This window comes from Triturus cristatus, chromosome 2_2 (genome assembly GCF_964204655.1).
Source record: "Triturus cristatus chromosome 2_2, aTriCri1.1, whole genome shotgun sequence".
NCBI classification, from domain to species: domain Eukaryota; kingdom Metazoa; phylum Chordata; class Amphibia; order Caudata; family Salamandridae; genus Triturus; species Triturus cristatus.
In genome coordinates, this window is record NC_140582.1 from 455,139,810 (window position 1) to 455,155,221 (window position 15,412).

The following is a 15,412-nucleotide window of genomic DNA, read 5'->3' on the forward strand; positions in this document are numbered from 1 at the left end:
GGAAAAAAGGAAAGGTGGTGAATATCGCAGAATGGAGGGTGAAGGGAGGATGGAAGAGATGTAGGAGAGGAACGAAGCAGGAAAATGGAGGAAAGGGGGCGGAGAGGCATCCTGGAACTAAAGGAGGTAAAGGGGAACTAAGAAAGGAAGCAATGATGTGGGTGACGGATCAAGAAGGAGGGAAGAAAGAAACAACGACAGAAAGGATGGGGAGGGGCTAAAAGAATGAAGGAAGAGATGTTGGAAGATCAATGGAGGGGCGCATTTAATAAGCTCCAAGTAATTGTTTGTTTATGGGGTGATGCCCCAAAGTAACACTATATGTAAAACTACCACATCAAAAAAGACGGCACCAGCCTCTACCTCCGAATCAGGCATCCCAGTTCCGGTTGGGGTCTGCGCCGACGCAGGAAACGAGCGCGCGGACACAGGAAACGCGCGTGCACTGACATGGGCATGCTATTGAGTGTTTTTCGGGATCCCTCGGCTATGGCAGGGAGTCTGGAAAACACACTTTCCCCAAGTATTCGGAGCCTGGTATTAGAACATTGAAGTCTGGTCCATTAATCTGTGCTACCAAGAAGCCCCGCTGCAGCCATCAGTGTCTTCACAGTCAAACTGCAGTGCGGGTGAAAGGCACGGTAACGGGAGGCCCTGCTAAACAGAGCAGTCACGCGCCAGTATTTCCGTTGACCTAAAAAACCTAGCACTGCACAAAATATGAAGACTTTTTGCTCGCCAATTAATTAAACAAGCGTTGGCCGCGCGCGAGCGGCCAGAGATGCAAAATGTGGTGGGGGAGGAGTTGTGTGTGCGCGTGCGTCATCGCGATCGCTCTGAAAGCGAAAGTGATCGCGATGACGCACACGAGTTTTCAAAGTGCTGCTGGCGGCCGGCTGCGCGCGTGCACGATCGTGTGAACGCAAGCGTTAGGCCAGCCAGCAGCACTTTGAAAATCCCACATATAAAATGTCTCTTCGAGCCAGCGCAAGCGCTGGGGCTCAGCGAGACCTAAAAAAGGGAAACCTGCATGTTGAGAATTCCTGGATAATTTGTCTTTGAGTCAGAAAAAACAAGCAGACCGTGATTTCTTGCAGTGGTTGTCTGTCAACAAGAGTGCACTAAATTTGTGAAGAAAGGGTTTTGATGAGTAAGAGACCAAGTAGGTTATGTGGAAGTGTGGAAGAAAGTTGACATTCCATTCTTTAAGCCACCAGTCAAGCTGGAAGATAATGTGTCAACCATTTCATGGTGTGTAACGTGAACTCCCTACCTTGTACTAAATTAATTTATTATTCCCTCACAGGCAGTTACGTGAGTCCACACAATTCTATAATCTAATGTGTTCACCCCTTTAGTTTGCAAGCCTGGAAGTGGGGATACCCAAGACCATATACAATACACATTGGAAGCATTTTGTGGTGATGTCATGATATGTAAAACCATGACATTTTAAGATTCTTGTAAAAGAGCATAGAATGTTTGAGGAGGATTGTTGTCAGGGTTCTATGTATTGGCAGTTATCCTGACTCCACATCCCGTGGCCTCTGGGGTGTGTTCACGATACAGCTTTCTCGAGCAGCTTAAGTAAACTTTAGGCTCCAGGCTTCTCCAGGATCGGCAACAGGCCAGCGCGATCCCACGCGATCGCCCAGCGCAATCTGGCATGAGCGTTCTGAAGTGCCATTTTGAGGAGCGGCGGGCATGTGATGTCATCAGAAGAAGTGCATGCCAAGTTGAGGAGGTTGCTTGGTAATGTGTCAACAAGTATCTATGTTGCCTAACTCCTCTTTAAGGTGTATCATCCTGTTTATCGCCCGTATATCACACACCCGAGTTGAACAGGTTGCTAGGTAACATGTCAAGACGCTTTAACCTTGATTAATTCCTCTTAAAGTGATTTTGTCCTGTTTATCGCCAGTATATTTCACAGTGCAGCGTTAAAGGAATATTGTTCTAATGTTCACAGTGCAGCATTAAAGGGATATCATCCTTGTGTTTTTCACTGTGAATTCTGCCAATCATTTTCTTCTGCAGAATGCTGCCCATTGTTATCCATCAGCTTTGTGCTCAGTGGCAGAGCATAGTTCAAGTGAAGTTTTAGACTGTGACATGCGTGTTATATGTTTGGAGTGTATCATGGATTTGTACACTCTGCTAAAGTACATTCATATGAAGTACAATCACTATGACTCGCTCACATCCTCTATGTCATATGGTTTGTTCAGAGTGCATTAAACTAGTGTTTTCTGATGTGACATGCACATAATTTGCTTTGTGAAGTTCATCAGCTGCGACATGCACACATCCTGCGTGCCATCATTTTTGCTAAATTGCACTGTGATTTTTTTCAACTGTGATACGCACACTTGTGGCATGTTACGAGGCTTTGTGTAGTGATCAAGTCCACACAGGTAGATGTGGTTCAAAGAGGTTTATTCAAGATAGTTACAAGATCACATGAAGATTAGAACAAGACCCAGCCAGGAGCAGCCAGCATGCTGCTCAGCCCAGCCAACTGTGAGTATTTTACTCCCAACATTCCATGTTATGTAATTGCACCAAGATTCCATTGGCAGGGCTAGAATAAAATCAGAGTAAAGATACAGCATATCCCCCTTTTTTCTATATATAAAAAAACAACAATGAAGAAACAAGAAAAACTGAGGAAATAAGAAACCTGAAACCATTGAAAGAAGAGAACAACAGGAAAGGATAAGAGAAGCAAAAAAGAGAGGCAAACCAAGATATAAGAACCATCCTCCCTTCTGTACACAAAAGAAAAGGAACAAAATAACATCGTCAGAGAAAAGGAGAAAAAGAACCACGAATAACTGCCCCAAAACATACCCACTGGCCAGAATGTAAGAAGGAAGAAGAGGAATGAACCAACAAAACTCAGGACTACAAGATGTGAAAAACAAAGAGAAAGAAAACACGGGAGAAAAGCCGAGGAAAACTAAGAATGCACACGAGGCACCAGGAGAAACATCAGAAAAGGAACAAAAAATAAGAAAGAAAACAAGGTCGATGAGGAAAAGTAAAAGGATAGCCCTCACCCAAGTCAAACACCATCATCAATACATAATAACAAAATATAGTGTAAAGACAACAGTGCATATTAATAATAAAAAGTTCAATAAAATGAAAACATAACTATATGTGAGGTTTGGGAGGACTATAACCTGAAAGCAAACCCTTAAAAGATAAGGGATTACAGCAGTAACAGATGGGACTAGGACCCATAGAAACCATAGTCCTTGTAAAATTTACATCGTGAAAACAAAAAGAGGTTGAGCAAAGTCACCAAACAGATATGGGTAGGAACCATATAATAAAGTAGAGAGGTTGAGCGATGTCAAAAAACAGATATGGGTAGGAACCCATATAATAATGCGAAAAGGACTAAAACTCTTGCATAGCTCCCAGGAGGAAGACAGAGTAGAGTTCTGCACATGTGAGACATGTATGAATGAACAATAAGCAGATGGGACTAAAACCCACTGCGATTCCCGTGTAAGGAAACTTAAAGCATGCTTGGACTCTTGCCGGCGTGTACATGATAGTGTGCACCTACATGGTGTATACCTAGGGTCCATAAACCAAAAATAACAATACAGTATTGTACTAAATATTAGCGAAGGGGTGCACACTGTGCACTGAACCGAATGAAGCCACTACGTAAAATTGTTGTGCATTGTTGTGAAGGGACTGTAACCCAAACGACACAAATGAGAACAAGAGAATGAAACGTAAAATGTATAAATGAGAATTACTCAAATATAGATTGAAGTAAACCAAAATCTGTATATATATATAACCTCAAAAACTGTATACAAATTTAAGCTGGTCAGATGTTGAGCTGGTGAACAAGTACAGTTAAGTTGTAAACCTAGCATATACAATATATCTCAGCTGGCATATACAGAGTGCCTTGTTAACTGGTAGCTGAAGCAGTAGTAGAAAAACTAGAATCAAGAAGCCGTAGTAGTAACACTAGAATTACGTTGACAAATGTCACTTTTGTAAAAGAAAAACGGTGCAACGCTGGTGAATGTCACTTTTGTAAAACATGCCTTACTAATGACAAGTGTGGTCAAAGTCATTGTGTAAAAAAAAAAAAATGAAGAGTCTCATCAAAAGACTGTTTCGACAAATTCGCTTTTACTTGTAGAACCTGTGAAGAAAAGGTTGCGAAGCATCTTGTCCACGACTGAGAATCAGGACATGTTAAGAAACAAAGAACTCACCAAGTGAATAAGAGGCAAGGTCAAAATCTAGTGTCCAGTGACTTGAAACTTGAACTTACCGCCCAGATGTAGAGACATGAGTTGTGTTCACTAGAAAAACGGTGCAACGCTGGAGAAGGCTGAAACGCTGGTGAAAGCTGTAAAGATGTGAAGACCTCCACTCGTGGTTGGCAGCACTGAATAAAAAAAAATGATGCAAGGCCATTCTCAAAATAGCCGCACGCTGTAACACGCTGCGCCGGGTGGCTCACACTGCGCTGCTGCATGCAGGCGTCACCGGGCAGCTGAGGGGAACGAGGACAGAAGGGCGTCATCATGCAACGAAGAGGGGAAAACGTCACCAAGGATTCACCCACGCTCCGCGCGACACAAGAAGAACGGTGAGGTGCGCGTGCATAGGGTTTGAATTCAAACAATGCCATGCCGTTAATCATGGTGGGCCCAATTTAGGGTACTTTAAGGAGCAAAGACGGCAAAAATAGAGCACGCCCAATCGCAGGGAAAACACACAGTCTCTATCCTCACAAATACGTGCGTGCGTTTACCCAAGATGTTGCTCCTCATGTAGATGCTGCTCCTAATGTAGCAAATGACATGCCCAGTTCCTCTGAGAAAGATCCTCAGGGTCGTTTGAAGTTGTGACTGTTTCAGTTGAGGTACAACTTCAAAAGCATACATACAAGGTGTAAAAAACGCTCACTGCGAAAAGAGCCACACTAGACTCTATGAGATACACTGCATTGGGACACAAAAAGGCAGCCCAATTACCTCGCTTTAGTAGACAGTGTAGACAGTGTAGTAACCCACATCCCGTTGTGCCTGGGAGAAGAGGACGATACAGGAAAGACAGTTGGCTAGTGCACACGTGAAAAGGCACACTTCTTCACCAGACCGGTAGACTTTGATGTGTGGCAGCTGTAGACAGTAAAACAGGCTTACCCCCGCTGAAGGCACAGCACAAGTAGATGTAGGATTTCTCAGACACATAGAAATGGACTCTGGAGAGTAGACGCCCTTAACTGGATGGGCAGCTCCTTAAGAAACACTTCTCCAGACGAACAGAAACACCTGGCAGAATGCTGTGGGCGGCCGATGTAGAGGTCACTGGTGGGGTCAGGGATGCCAGTTGCTTTAGCTTAACTTGAGTTAATCTGTACCTTAATGTTGTTTGAGGTTTGATGAGGTGACAGACGCAGGTTCGTTTCAGGATCGTCGCCAAAAATTGTAGTGAGCAAGTCAACACAGGTAGAGGTGGTTCAAAGAGGTTTATTCAAGATAGTTACAAAATCACAAGAAGATTAGAACAAGACTCCACCAGGAGCTGCCAGCATGCTGCTCAGCCCAGCCAACTGTGAGTATTTCACTCCCAACATTCCATGTTATATCATTGCACCAAGATTCCATTGGCAGGGCTAGAATAGCATCAGAGTCAACATGCAACACTTTGTAATTGTGATGTGACCACAATTTGTGATTTGCAACATCAACAGTGATATGCACACCCCAGGTGCATTCACAGTAGTTTTGTTGCGGGTTTAGTAGTGCGGTGGACATTATTGACCGTATCTGTTCCAACATGCAGTGTATAAGTGCACTACCCCCTTTCTACAAACACCTGGGGATAACCCAGTATTTTGTAAATCGAGAACTAATCATCCCTGAGGGTGTCAAGGGGCTGGGGGCCGTCAGGGCGATTAAGTGAGCTATTGCCTAGAGTCACATGATGCTGAGCTGATCTGCTTCCGGCACTGGGGTCGAACCGTTAGTCCTGCACTTCAGAGTCAGCCGCCCTGATCGCTGCGCCACACCTCTCTCTCTGGGGATCTACCTATACCTTGGAAAACATGGTGTAGGGCATTCACGAGGTATGTTGGAGCTATGGGTAGAAACAGGTATAAACCTAAAAGGAAAAGATATCTGTTGGAACACAATTTGGGTTTCAAAGGGCAATCCATCTATGAACATTTGACGCCACTTTATTTAGGTGAAGAAGAAGATGATATTGATGAATTTCAGTTAGCAGTGATGAAATTAGAGAAACATGTTGATGTTCAACCTAGTTTTATTGTTAACCGTCATGAATGTTTCACAAGAAAACAGCATCTGGATGAGTCTATCGACTGTTATCTAGCGACATTGCGTATTCTTGCAGCTGATTGTGAATTCGAGAATTTTACTACACGGTTGATATGGGACCAAATTGTTGTTAGGTGTTGGGATAAAAAGTACAAGAAAAATTATTGACACTAAAGAATCCCACACTTTCTGAAACAATTGATATTGTAAAGAGTATTGAGTTGTCACTAAAGTCATGTAAAGAGCTGACACACAAAGAACAATGTGGGGCTGTTGCACCAAAAGAGTCATGGAATGTCAAACAGAATTTTCAGAACAGGAAAAGGGCAGAAACAAAAGATGGGAAAAATTCTAATCAATTTTTCAGACAAAAGAACATTTGTTTTTGGTGTGGTTATTCAAATCGCACATCTAATGGATGTCCTTGCCCAGCGAAAAATGTTGACTTTTAGAATCTGTGGAAAATTAGGACACTTTGCTAAGATAAACAAAGTTTTAAAAGAGATGTACTTCTTGTAGTTCAAGAGGGTGAGGCTGATTGTGTTGACCCTTATGAGAACATCACCATTGATGGAAAAGTGCTAAATGTAATGATCAATTCAGGGGCAAGAGGAAAATTTAGTTAATTGGGTATTTTGAGAATTTTTGGGAATTCAGAGGCAGGAGAATACATGGCAAGCTATAGGGGGTGAAAAAAAGGCTTAACAGTCTTGGATGGTATCTAACAGGGATTGTTTGGAATGACTCTCAGGCCAGGAAGGAAAGTACAGATAGCAGTGGTTGCCGAAGAGGAGTCCACGAATATTCCTTCGTTAAGGACAACATCTGAGTTAAGCCTTACAAGCCTGTTTTCAGAGAGAAATTGGGCATGTAAAAGGGTTCAAACATAAGATTTGTGTTCAAGGAGATACTAGCCCAGTCAAACACAAGTTACGGAATATACCATTCAGTGTGCTAGAAGACCTAGCGAATATGCTTAAAAAAATGTATGAGGATGATGTTACTGAGCCTGTGGAGTCATCCTTGTGGTTGTCTCCTTTGGTTATAGGCCGCAAGAAGAAGGGTCAGCTCAGGGTATGGGTTGGCCTCAGGAGTTTGAATAAAGTGATTTGGGTCGGTTCACATCCCCTGCCCAGAAGAAATTATATAGTCACAACATTTGCGGGTGCTTTTGCTTTCAGCAAGATTGATCTGGCATCCACATATCCTCAGGGAAAGCTAGATCCCTCTTCTAGACAGTTGACTGCTTTTGTCTCACCGGTGGGTACTGTCCAATTCAAGAGGATGCCATTTGGATTAGCGTCCGTGGCATCTGTTTTTCAACGGATTTTGGAAGACGCCTCAAAAGGAATTAAAGGGGTCGTCATTTTCCAAGATGACATTCTAGTCGCTGGAAAGAGTATTGACAAACATGATAAAACTATGAGTGAAGTGTTGAGAAAGTTACAGGAGGCAGGGTTTGTGGCCAACACAAACAAGTGTGAGTTCCAGAAAGATAGCATAGAATGTCTGGGACATGTTATTTCTGAGAAAGGGGTTCAATGCATGGAAAGTAAGGTACGGCTGTCTTCCAGCTATGTACAGGGAGCGGCCATCTTAGAATGTTGTATGCTGCGAAAATAAGGTAAAACTTTAACATAAGAAAGTCACGGAAATTAAAGGAGGACTCTGGGCCATTTGACTCTGCATGGAACATAAGATAGGACTGTATCTCAGTGATGTGCAGGGAGCGGCCATCTTAGAATGTTGTCTCTACACTGCATTGGCAAACCCTTACTCAGATCTCCCATCAAACATTACTTTCTCGCACGTTTGCACTAATCGCTATCTAATCACTTCCTAATTTTAACTACCACATGTCCATGTATAATCAACTGTGAAGCTGGACTTCTGTTATCCCAAGACCTAGTCTGACTCTACAAATAACGGAGCCACTTGAATAGTGACCAGAATTGGCCCTAGAACATCCCCTCCCCAGTTTCTAACTTGCACCGTGGTCTCCCCTCCCCCCCCCCCCCACCATGGCTCCAAATATCACTAGCCCTAACGAGGACCTACTGTCACAGGTGGGTCTCAATGCTTTTAAGATTACATACCCTCCTAACCTATCAGAAAACGCTGCTAAGAAATTCAAACATAATCTAATCAAAAGACACTGGGAAATGTTTATCTTGGGTGCATACTTTTGTACCTCTAAAGGCATTGTTGTTAATAACCTAATCTTCTTCATGAACAGAAGAGCCCAGTGGAGGAAAGCCTTCACATCCATGTTCTATGCCAAACCAATAAGGAAAACACCTTGTGGTTTTCGACTTCCATTATTTCCTCTCCAATCTTCAAAGCTGATCTCGCTGTTTCCATATACAAAAATGGGTTCATTCTTCGGATCTGCCGGGTCTTGTTTGCGCTCTATAAAACTTTTCAAATAAAATAAAAAATAACCATGACCAAGTTTGGTCATGGCTATAGTCAAGGCTCCCATACTAGAAACGTATGATCAGGTTACATCCTTTTTGGGGGAGTTTGATTTTTATGCAAAGGTCATCAAAAATGTTGCTGCTAAAACGTTCAGTTTACGTGAGCTATCAAAAGGGAAAACATTTTTGTGGGACGAACAATGTCAGGAAGAATTTGTGCAATTGAAAAATGATATTGTTTTAGCAGATGTATTGACACCTTTTGATCCTTCCAAGGAGTGTGTCATCACTGTAGATGCGAGCAATGGAGGGTTGGGTGCTACACTTGGTCAGATGATGGAAGGTTTAGAAAAAACTGTAGGCTTCACATCAGGCACTTTGAGGGAAGCCAGAAAATATTTCTGGCATAGAAACAGAATTTTTGGCTTGCATTTGGGCTGTTGAACATTTTAGGTGCTATGTTTGGGGAAGGAAGTTCACATTGAAAACTGACCATAAGTCTTTGATCAACATCTTGAATGGTAATGTTATAAAGGACCATACCCTCAGAATACCAAGATTACGTTCCAGGTTATTACAGTAGAACTTTCATGTTGAACATGTATCTGGTGGCAAAATTATCAGAGCTGATTACCTGTCGAGTTCTCCTGTTCCAAGGGAGTCTGATGTAGCCATGGAAAATGATGAAGATGAGGAAAGTTTAACTGCCACAATTGATGTGTGTGATGAATGTGGCTTCACCGAACAAGAATGGAAGATAGTGTTCACTGAAGACAACGTGCTGAAAGATGTTTCTAGCTTGGTTACAAGAGAGTGGCCAAGGGAAACTCAGTTCACTGCAAATATACAGCCATTTGCTAAAATAACAGGTGAGTTGTCTATTGAAAATGAAGGCATGTTTTTGTGGGGGGAAATATTCATACCTCCGTGTGGACTGAGAGGGAGAATAATGATTAATGCTCATGAATGGTATGTGGGTCAGACGATTACCAAAAGGTGAGAGCGAATTATTGGTGGCCGAATATGGATAATGATGTCTTAGAGATGGTTGAAACGTGTGTTTCTCGTGCCAACAGTGACAAAGTTTTGAAGACTACTCCTATTCCTCTCCAGCCTACTGAAATACCAGGTGGTCCTTAGTCTAAAGCAGCTATAGATTTGATTGGACCTTTTAATTCACTCCCGCAGAGGTTCAGAGCTGCGATTTTATTACTTAACTACTATCGCAAGTGGTGGGAGGTGGGGTTCATGGAAGAACCTAACACTAAAGGGGTAATCTGAAATTTGAATAAAGTATTTGTAAGGGAAGAGTGTCCCAAAGGGATTGTCTCTGACAATTATGTACAGTTTGTATCAAGATCCATGAAGGATTCTTTGGAGAAAAAGTTAATCAGACACCGGAGGATAGCTCTTAATCATCCATAAGCCAATGGACTTGTGAAAAATATGAACAGTACTTTGATTGATTGTTTGCAGTAGTCTATTCAGAATAAAATTGAAGTATTGGAAGCGGTGGATTGCATGCTATGGGCACATCGGTTGTGCCAGTTCGGTACCATTGGTATGAGTCTGTTTGAAGTCATGAGACAGCGTCCTCCAGTGTCCACAAGGTGCCTGGGATGGTTACGAAAGGTTCAATCCAAAACACGCAATGAAAAACAAGTTGACAGTATCATCCACCCTGAAATTGAGGCTTGCCATGCTAAAATTAAGGTTTGGTTTTATGATAGGCACAAGGTTAAAGATGACTTACCAAGAAAAAAAATAGGAGACTAAGTGAACATTAAAGATCCCACTTATGTTGTCAAAGGTATGTACAAGTTGAGGACACCAAATCAAGTGGAGGCTGTGTCCGGCAATGCATTCCAGGTCAAAGGGAATGAATGGTGGAGCATGGAGAGAGTAGTGAAAGTGAGTTATGATCTGGAAGTTCCTGGAGGTCAGGATATTCCTTCAAACCAAAGCATCAGGAAAGAATTTTCTGAAACGGATAAAAAATTAAATGTTGCTAGACCCAGCAGTGCTAGGTTCATTAAGAGACCATTGCGTTACCAGGACGTGTAATGTATTATCTGCATTTCATCTGTTTGATTTAGTTTTGCTTGCAAATGTTTTATAATGGTTAAGTCAATATGTGTATAATGGTTATGGTTTTGCATATTCTCTTTTGTAAATATTTTGATATATATAGGAAGAAGGGAGATGTTGTGGTAATGATGTGTAATACCATGACATATTAACATTTTTGTAAAAGAACATAGAATGTTTGGAGAGGTTTATTGTCAAGGTTCTATGAATTGGAAGTTACTCTGATGCTGCCAAGGGTTGTGGTGCTATCCAATAAACCTCTCTCAATCACAGCAGTTTCCTGGCATTTACTGAGAGAGACTACTACACATTTACTGAGCTGCTGTGAGCTGCAAGTGTATACTGTGCAATGTGACAATCTATGGCACTGAGTATATGTAAGGCAAGTTAAATTATGCATGATAATGAAATAACAACAGAAGTAGAAATAATAAAAATCGAACATTTGGGAAGTATTGGAAACAGCCAAAGACTTGCCAGCTCCACATGGAGTACATCTATGAATAAGCAGAGTATGTTTATCACAGCCATACTCAATTCACAACCAAATCCCTCAGCAAAGGGAGTTCCCATTCCCAGCAAGAGGTCAATTAATGCAGACCAAGAAAAACTTGCCAAATATCTGCGTAGCATCAGAATGAAGAGAACACTAAACAAGTCTAAAACAATCTACAGATTAAAAAAACCACCACCACTATGAGTGAGATGATCCCTCATGTGAAACCATCTTGAATTAGGCTAACAGAACTTTTACCATTCCATCCATGTGCAAGTTGTCTGCCTCGCGGGTTTGTCCATCACAAATGTCTGTGCCCGGTTCCCAGGATCTGCACATGATTCCTTCGTACTGCAGAACAGCAGTATGCCCTAGCCAATGGCACACTCTACTAGAGGAAAGGACCTGGCTTGTTGGTAAGTGTTATAGGTCCTAGCTTTGTTTGGGAAATGTCAGGTAGTATGATCTAAAATTCTGTAATTAAATATTGCAGTTCTCTCTATCTTCCATCTAGGAGACTCAGCATATCCCAACCAGCTATGGTTGTTGGCATCGCTGAGAAATCCTACTATGCCAGGGGAAGTCCGCTTCAATGAGGTCCATGGAAGAACATGGCGGCCAGTGGAGCGGGATATTGGGCCCCTGAAAGCCAGATTCAGATGTATGAACCGGATGGAGGAGCCCTTCTCTACTCACCGGGATGGTGTGTAAGTTCACCGCGGCCTGCAGCATACTCAACAACATTGCCCGCATCGGAACATACATTACTTCGCAAAGGTTGCAGGCCATGAAGACCCACCGGGTGGAGACCCTGTAATGGCAAATGAAGATGATGATGATGATAGTGGTGAAGAGGATGGAGCAGACTTGCATCAGAATCTGATCCAGACCTACTTTTCCTGAGCGTAAGTATCTTGTGAGGTGTGATAACTTTGAGTAGTATAACAACTTTTAAAGTGATGTTGCGAGGAGGATGGTATTGCTACTTACTAGCAATATGTCGGTATAACAATGTCTGCAGTAAGGGGTTTGTATTGTAAATGTAGCTTTGTTAAACTATGGATATTGTTTTGGGCTGTGTTCTCTAGAAGTTAACAATGTGATGTGTGTTATATGTAAGTTGCCTTAGCTAATCCCTCTGTGTTTGTCTGTTTTAGGTGCCTTCACCATGTTTTTTTCATTTGGACTTTTTTTTTGTATGCCACGCCATTTCAGTTTAGACCCAGCCATATACAAATCAGTCTTGACCCAGAAACAAGCATCCTGGGACCGGTTTCAGGGTAACACCCCTTATCAGCCAGGCTAGCTTGAACCTCGTGGTGTAGCAACCATGAGGGCCAACATCTGGGCATACCCTTCCAACTTAGGGCCAAAAATGCAAAAAAAACAGATGACCGACAAAATGCTGAATTAATCAAACATTCAATCCCAGTCACAGATCTGGGTTAAATCCATCATTTTTTTGCACACCACACCATTCCAGTTTAAGCCCAGCCAAATGCAAATCAGTTTTGACCCTGCTCCCCATGGGAACAGTCCAGCCCGAACTGCCAGACCAGGTCTTCCCTCGACCAGAAACAAGCATCTTGGGACCATTTTCGGGGTAACACCCCTCATCAGCCAGGCTAGCTTGAATCTGGTGGCGTAGCGAGCAAGGGACCCATGTCTATGCATACCCTTCCCACTTAGGACAAAAAATGAAAAAAAAAAAACAGATGAGGGACGGAATTCTGAATTAATCAAACATTCACCCCCAGTCACAAATCTGAGTTAAATCCATTATTTTTTTGCAAGCCACGCCGTTCCAGTTTAGACCCAGCCATATGCAAATCAGTCTTGACCCTGTTCCCCATGACAACAGTCCAGCCCGAACTGCCAGGCCAGGTCTTTCCTGGAGCACAAACAAGCATCCTGGGACCGGTTTCAGGGTAACACCCCTCATCAGTCAGGCTAGCTTGAATCTGGTGGCGTAGCGAGCATGAGACCCACGTCTGGGCATACCCTTACCACTTAGGGTGAAAAATGCAAAAACAACAGATGAAGGACAGAATGCTGAATTAATCAAACATTCACCCCCAGTCACAATCTGGGTCTAAACTGGGGTGGCATGGTGAGCAAAGGAACAATGGATTTAACTCAGATCTCTTGACTGAGGTTGAATGTTTGATTTGCTGGATTCAAGCTAGCCTGGCTGATGAGGGGTGATGGCCCGAAACCGGTCCCAGGATGCTTGCTTCTGATCCAGGGAGGACCTGGCTTGGCATTTTGGGCTGGATTGTTGACTCTTGACTGGGGGCGAATATTCGATTTGCTCTGCATTCCATTTATCATCTGTGTGTATTTTGCATTCTCGCCCTAAGTGCGCCAGGAATACCCAGTCATGAGTCCCAGGTTCACTGTGCCACTGGATTCAAGCTAGCTTGGCTGATGAGGGGTGTTGCCCCGAAACTGGTCCCAGGATGCTTGTTTCTGGTCCAGGGAGGACCTGGCTTGGCAGTTCCCATGTTCCCATGAGGCACAGGGTCAAGACTGATTCGCGTATGGCTGGGTGTAAACTGGGGTGGCATGGGGAGCAAAAGAAAGATGGATTTAACCCAGATTTCTTGACTGGGGGTGAATATTTGATTTGCTCTGCATTCCGTACAAGATTTGTGTGTCTTTTGCAGACGTACCAAAGGGACATGGATTGGTCCTGGGAATGAGTTTCATCAAGTTTGGGTGTACAAAGTCGGTTCCAAGACAGCTTGCACAGTGATTGGATGGTAGTTACCTGTTTTCTATTGGGCTTGTTCCTTGTGGTGTCTTGCTCCTAAAGCAATGTGTGCCATGATGTGATACAACATAATGTTGTGTTGGGCCCAATTAATGCTAATCTCCTTTCACACTGGCTAATTCCTGTTGACGTCTCCTCATTGTAGGCCAAAGTGCTTGCATCACATCACTGACATTTGTTTGTGACATTCCACCAGATGCAAGCAACACTGGATTGAAATTACCCTGTGGTCAGAAATTGCTGTATTGACATGTCTGTTTTACCTTCATTTGTTGTAGGACCCCTTTTGTGAGGTAGGCAGTATGCCTCAAACTGGTGATGTAGACCTACTGTATTGTTTCCTATGTTGTAGGATATTGTTAGATATATCCACTCCTTCCATGTTCTGAAAGTATGCAACTGGTTATGTGACCACTGACTACGAATGACTGAGTCCGGTCTCATTTGCTATACTTCTGACATCATGTCAGCTTATAATTTGAACAATGGTATAAAGATGTTATGACCCTTGACATTTGTATGTATGTGTTGTTGTGACATAGTCATGATCCTGAGTTGAACATTTCTACGTCCATGGAGACTTTTTTAAGTATGAGAATGCTCATACTAGTGTGTGTAAAATCACCATATTATTCTGACAAAGGGCCCCATTATGAGTTGGCAAGAGTGGTATCCCTGAGGCGGATACCACTCAGGGCAACTACATTTTTCTGCAAACTCCAGACTAGATATTTTGGAGCATGGACACATCGGGCCAGACATCACTGTGGAGTTGCAGGGACTGCGTGCAGTCGCTGGACCAGGCCCCTGCCCGCAGAAGAGGCTCTCCCAGCTGAAGTAAAGAGGAACTTGCCCGCTTGTTGTCCGCTGACACCCTCCAGGAGAAAAGAGAAAGACCTTGCAATAGGTGGTAAATGTTTGCAGATTTAGAGCCTATATTTCCTTCAGAAGGGGGAAAATATGAAAAATTGGACCACATATTATTCCTCATTCCGGCACCACAGAGATAACAGGGAACTCAAAATGGGGCTCTAAACTGCTGATTTTGATGTATGTGTTAAAGTGGAGTCAAATCAATTTTGGGAGACTCACTATTTCCTCCAGAATCTTTTTTTGCATGCCATTTTGTTCCTTTGAAAAGTGTCTTTAACCTGCCAAATACACCAAAAACATTGGAGATAATTACATATCCTCCATCAACAGTTTGTCTCCTAAACTCTGGAGAACCTTGCATGACTACCACTGCTGCTCATTTTCACCCCAAATGAGTTGTTATAAAGCTAATTTTGATCCCACTTACCTACAGTTTTCT